Raw genomic sequence first — 6,617 nt, forward strand, 5'->3', positions numbered from 1 at the left:
GAACCACATCAGAGTCATGACTAGAATGAAAGTCTTTTGGGTGACTTGTGTATTTATAGGACCTAAAATTTATGAAGATTGTAAATTATTTTAAATATAAAAGTTATAGAAGTCAAACTTATAATAACTTTTGATTTAATTTTATAACGTTTACCTACTATTATTCAAAGCAAGCACCATGTCTTGGAAGGTGTCTAAGTTGGTAAAATTCTTGCTTCCATTCCCCACAATATAAGTTTGTTTTCTGAGCCTACATGATGGAAGGTAAGAACAAGGGTTATTCTCTGACCTCCATAGAGTTGTCTTGCCATATGAACACATGCTCTCTCTCTCTCTCTCTCTTTCTCTTTCTTTCTCTCTCTCTCTCTCTCTCTCTNNNCACACACACACACACACACACACACACACACACACACACACACGTATGATGCCTTGAGTTGTCTGTAAAAGGAAACAATAGAGATGTCTGTATTCTTACACACTAGGCTTCAGCACCTATTGTGAAGCTTAACAAAGAATATCTAACAGTAAACCATCTTGCTGAGCTATGGTGTTTGCTATATTAGATGGATTAAATCTAGTTTTTACTTCAAATGTTGCCACCTGTCCCAGATTAACTAGGTAAAACTAAGTCAGTTTAGTAATATCTGTACTGATATGTCATATTACTATATGTTTTTCTTGTATGATGCTACTCATTTGAAAAAATCTGTTCTTTGACAAGCAACAACTTTGACATATTTGAGGACCTAAGTAAACTGACATTCCTCAAGACTAATTCAGCAGATTATAAATGAGACAAAATAGTTTTCTTATAGAGGGGAAAATATCAAAAACTGGTAGAATTCATGGCATACACAATGCATCTCTTATTACCATTAAATGTATGCTGGGAATGAGTTTTCTTATCTAATTTGCCAGCTCTTTATGGTGAATAGTTTACACATAAAGGAATATCATATTTTGCTGAAGGCATACTAGACAAAATGCTCACCAATAATGACATTCTATACCAAAGCAATCTTATGAAAATTTTTCTCATCTTGAAACTCTCATCCATTCATATATTTTTAACCTTCTGTGATCCCCCCAATATCCTCTAAATAGAACTATAAGTTCCTAACCTTACTTTGTAGTCTGTTATATTACAGTTAACATAGTATCCTCACAGCTCTGCATTTTCACTGCTGACTAAACCTGGATCCAAGTGATACTTTGTCACATACAACAGTGTCATGAAAATGGTGCTTTAAGGTTAACTCTTTAAACAGTTAAAATATGTAAAATGCTATACTTATAGAGTAAATTATTGTGGGAACTAAAAAGGGGTCGGGGGAAGGAGGGGGAAGAGAGGATAGACCACACCTGGCCAGAGTTCCACGTATGCTCTGGGCAGGCAGACTCTGGAGGGCTCCCAGATGCTTTCCACTTAGATGCTCCCGGGTAGGCATCTAAGCCTCTGATCCCACTCGATGGGGGGTGAACAAGGGGCAGCCCCCAAGACCAAAAGGGGCCCTGGGGTTACACCCTGTAGCCTGGAGATATAGGAGAGAGGGCTGAGGGAGAGAGGTTAGCACATAGGCGAGAGTCTGTGCAGTGGCCTTGAGGAGCAGAGACTGTCTATGGTTTTAAAGCTTTATTATAGAAAGGCAGGGGGAAAGAGAGAAGGTAGAAAAGAGAGAGACCAACCATGGCCAAGAGGCAAGAAGGAGGAAAGGATAGAGAGAGAAGAAAATCTAGAGAATAAGAGGGAGAGAGAGAAAGTGAGAAGAGAGAGGAGAGAAGACAAAGAGAGGAGAGAGGAGTGAGAGAGGAGAGAGCAAGGAGGGGCCAAACAGCCGCTGCTATCTTTTCTGTTGCTAGGTAACTGGGGAGGAGTTTAGCCTGAAGGTCAGAAGCTTGGGACATTGCCTACTTGACTGCTAACCATGCTTCTCTTGTTGGGGCTGTGGGGAGCAGTAACTTCCTCAGGAGCCAGAGTTCCAGGAGCATGCCTACCATGTCATGTAGGTGAATTATCACCCTTCTGGGGTTCAGACCACAGCTCAACTGGAGACCAGCCTGTCTGTGCATAGCCCAATGCCCCACACAACAGTACACTAGAAATGAGGTGAGACTAGTGAGACAAAATTTAGACTACACTAGCATGTTAATATTGTATTTGTGGGACTCCTAGAATACCTTAGAACCTGGAGGTGCCTGGATTTTTCTAAGTCTACTCATGTATGGTGGTGTGTTTGGTAAATCCTAACGATGCATACATTAACCTGGATTTTTTTTTTACTTTCACATGTGACATGAGTCAATAATCCATGCCAGCCTTTAACAGACTAAACAGTCCTTAATGTACAGTGTAGACTGAGTCTCCTTATTTTCTCTCCCAGATAGCTAAAAATTCTCAGTCTTGAAAGCATTTTGTAAGCCATTCTCATGAACCAGTCATGAGATGACCACATTGTTGGTTGAATGTCTTCATCCAGCCTGCCCTATAATTGTTGTAGAAGATGAATTGGGTTCCAGCCCTAGGATGTAATTCAGTGGTAGAGTATTTGCCAGCCTTCACAATGTAGTAGGTTCATCCCTAGTTTCGGGGCTATAGCAGAAGAAAAATAAAATAACGAGCACTATTGCATTTGAGGTGTAACCTACAATGAAAGGAAGATCTCCAGAGGGGCTATCAAGTCACTCTAACCTGCAGGCTACCCAGCCCCCAGCTTCCTCCAGGGATTCCATTTGTACTGTCTTTTTGTTAATTTACACATTATTCTAAGGTTGCAAAGAATGTGCACATTGTCAATAAATGACACACACACATACACATATCACATAGAACATAAATACCGATGAAGAGCTCATGAAATGTTTTGGTTGAGATGATCATTTGATGAGATGCATCAACTGGTATTCATCCTTGGTTCCAAACCTAGAAACATGAGTTCCTTCTTAGTGAACAATATAGTAGAAGAAACATATCTCCCACTAATGCTTTCTCAGTCTCTTTGTCTCTGTCTCTCTGTCTCTGTCTCTATCTCTGTCTCTCTGTCTCTCTCTCTCTCTCTCTCTCTGTGTGCATTCATGAATCCATTATAATTTTTTTCCAATATGACTGGAAAGACCAAAGTGAAAAATATAGTGGAGGTATATACTGACCTTGGTTAATGTCTCATGGCACCATGCAGGTAACACTGACAGAGTGGGCTAATTCAATACACCCTTAAACCTGGCTATGCAGGGTTTGTAGTGAGGCTGTCATGTGCATTACCCACCACAGAGAACAGCAAGAGCTTTGTTTATTGCACACTTCAGTTCCCAAGGTGAGGCAAAGCCTCATCTCATTGAGAGTTTGGTAGGATTCGATGGCAGGAAATAAAACAGAAATCAAATCAATCAATGAGAAAAAAAGAGGATAATTAAAAGACTCAACGAATCCAAGAGCTGGCTCTTTGAGAAAATCAACAAGACAGACAACCCCTTACCCAAATGAAAGAAAAGGCAGAGAGACAATGCCCAAATTACAAAAATCAGAAATGAAAAGAGAGACATAACAATGAACACTGAGGAACTTCCAAAAAACATTAGGTCTGGCTTCAAAAGCCTATACTCTAAAATACTGAAAAAATCAATATGAAATTGTTGATATTCTAGACAGATACCAATTACCAAAGTTTAATCTAGATCAATTAAAGTAACGAAAGGATTCTATATTCCCTAAGAGAAAAGAAAATGTCATCAAAAGTCATTCACCCACCCCTCCCCTCAAAAAAAGCCAGTGCCACATGATTTTAGTGCAGAATTCTCCACGACTTTTAATGAAGACCTAATACCAATAGTCCTCTAAATACTCAACTAAATAGAAACAGAATGATCATGGCCAAACTCCTTCTCTGAGGCCACAATCAACCTGGTAACTAAATCACACAAACACACAACATGGAAAGGGAATCAGAGAAGAAGTTCCATCATGAACATTGATGGAAAACGACTCATTCAAATATCACACACAGGATCCAAGAACACATCAAAGACACCATCCAGGATGTTCAAGTAGGCTTCATTTCAGGGATTCAGGTGTAGATCGATAGGAAAGTCAGTCAACTCAATCCACCAAAATAAATAAATAAATAAATAAATAAATAAATAAATAAATAAATAAATAAAATAAAATTATCATCTTATTGGATGCTGAAAATCCCTACACAACTACTTGTTAAAAGTCCTCCAGAGTAGAAGGATACAAGATACATCCCTAAACATAATAAAAGCAATAAATATCCCAAAATGTACTGCTTTCTTCACAGAGTGCTCCAACAGAACATAGCTATGGGCTCACTTCTGCCCCAGCACATAAAGCCAGCTCAAACAGTGCTGCAGACACACGTGATCCTTGGACTCCTGGGCAATCCTAATTGCCTCCTGCAAGGCGAGCTTTGCCTATTGATAGTGACCAAAGAGGCAGTGCAGGGCAGCCAGGTAGAGAGCAGCATATCTCAGGCTCCTGCCATAACCCTCTTCCCCATTACTTTTGCCCTCAGCTCCAGTGAAAATGAGGCGGTCAAAATAATGCAGGAGGCTGTGCGTTGAGCTGAAAACATCTTGAACACGGAGGTTTTGCTGGGAAAACGGCCAACAGACTGATGGATGCCCTAAAGGACTCTGACCTCCTGCACTGGAAACACAGCTTGTCGTAACTTACTGATATCAGCATTGCACAGAAAACGGCCATCTGGAGGCTGTACGGCCTCAGCACCATGGCACTGCATCAAGCCCAGATGTTGCTGAGCATGAACAGCCTGGAGTCGCTGAATGAGGGTGTGCAGCAGAACAATACTGAGTCCTTTGCCTTCGCTCTCTGCCATCTGCTCTCTGCCATCTTGCAGAGCTCCATGCAGAACAGAGCTGTTTCATGGCTGCTGGTGAAGTATTAAAGCACTTGAAAGACCGATTTCCACCCAACAATCAGCACGCCCAGAAATGGATGCTGTGTGATCAAAAAATACAGTTTGACAGAGCACTGAATGATGGCAAATTCCATTTGGCTGATTCACTTGTTACAGGAATCACAGCGCTTAATGGCATAGAAGGTGTATACAGGAAAGCAGTCATACTGCAAGCTCAGAAGCAAACGACAGAGGCACACAAGCTTCTGCAGAAGTTGATGACGTACTGTCAGAAGTTAAAGAACACAGAAATGGTCATTAGTGTCCTTCTGTCAGTGACAGAGCTGTACTGGAGCTCTTCTTCCCCGACCATTGCCATGCCTGTGCTCCTGGAAGCTCTGGCCCTCTCCAAAGAATACCAATTACAGTACTTGGCCTCTGAAACTGTGCTCAACTTGGCTTATGCCCAGCTCATCCTTAGAATCCCAGAATAGGCCTTAACCCTTCTCCACATGGCTAGCTGATGGGGCTATCCTGGACAAAGGTCGTGCCATGTTCTTAGTGTCCAAGTGCCAAGTGGCTTCAGCAGCTTCCTATGACCCAGTGAAGAAAGCAGAAGCTCTGAAAGCTGCCATTCATAACCTCAGTGAAGCCAAGAACTACTTTGCAAACGTCGAATGTAGAGAGCGCATCAGGGATGTTGCTTAATTCCATGGCACAATGGTTCCTCTCCCTTGGCAAGACCCGGGAGAGGAACCATTGTGCCATGATCTTCCGGCAACTGCACCAGGAGCTGCCAGCCGATGGGGTGCCCTTGATTAACCATCTCTAGACTGGACGCCCTGCTTGATGTTGTGTATTTAGGGAGTAGATCATTACATGCTATCTCAGCAATAAACTGTTCTGATCAAAAAAAATTTTTTTTAATTTAAAAAAAAGCAATAAATGACAAACCAATAGACAGCATGAAATCAATAAGCAATACAACACCTAAAGGGGATCAGGGGGATGCAAATGGGAAAGAAGAAGTCAAAGGAGAGTATATGTAAGTGATGCCAGAGGGTCTGTTCTGTTGGTCTCTTCTAACCAATGCTAATTTCTAAGCTCCTGCTAAGCAGTGTCAATTGTTCCATTAAGCCCCTCTACTCTTGACTGTAAAAGCAGAGCCATGTGGCTGAAGCCACCAAGTTCTGCTTTTTGCTGGGGATGGAAAATGCCTCCTTGTTCTATTACATCATCACCAAATCTCCATTTTTTATGATTTCACTCAATGCCTAAGTTTGGTAGTCCTGCAACGTGCTCTGTATGCTGACCTTGAATTCAGAGATCTTCAGGGCTCTGTCTTCTGAATACTGGGATGAATGACATGATCAATCATGCCGGGCTCTAAGCTTTTGTCTACCTGCAACACTCTCTCTTCTAGACTGGGCTTGAATTTGGAGATCTCCTAGAGAGTCTCATGGCCATGGTTCTTCAAGATATAAATCAAAAGCCTGTGCATTCAGCCTCAAGTTCTGGATCACAATAGGACCCTCCATTTCTGCATAGTAGTTAATTCCACATTAAAAGTACAAATAAAAGTACAAATAAAAAATATAACCAGGTAATACTGCTCAATATCACATAACTATTGCTAGTTTACGTGCAATAACAATGAACTTAGCTAGTTGGAATCTTGCCCTGAGATCATCACTCCCTTAAGCTGCTTATCTCCTTCCACACAGGATCCAGCTCCATTTC

General features: G+C 41.4%; 1 pseudogene across 1 annotated transcript; it reads left to right on the forward strand.

Annotated features, from left to right (window-relative positions):
* The first annotated feature begins 254 nt into the window (after positions 1–254).
* On the forward strand, positions 255–5,709 carry LOC110294126 (annotated as a pseudogene). The gene is made up of 2 exons (XR_002377917.1): positions 255–264; positions 4,606–5,709. The product of XR_002377917.1 is annotated as an anaphase-promoting complex subunit 5 pseudogene (transcript).
* Positions 5,710–6,617: the final 908 nt, after the last annotated feature.

The sequence above is a fragment of the Mus caroli genome, chromosome 5 (assembly GCF_900094665.2).
Source record: "Mus caroli chromosome 5, CAROLI_EIJ_v1.1, whole genome shotgun sequence".
In the NCBI taxonomy this organism is placed as follows: domain Eukaryota; kingdom Metazoa; phylum Chordata; class Mammalia; order Rodentia; family Muridae; genus Mus; species Mus caroli.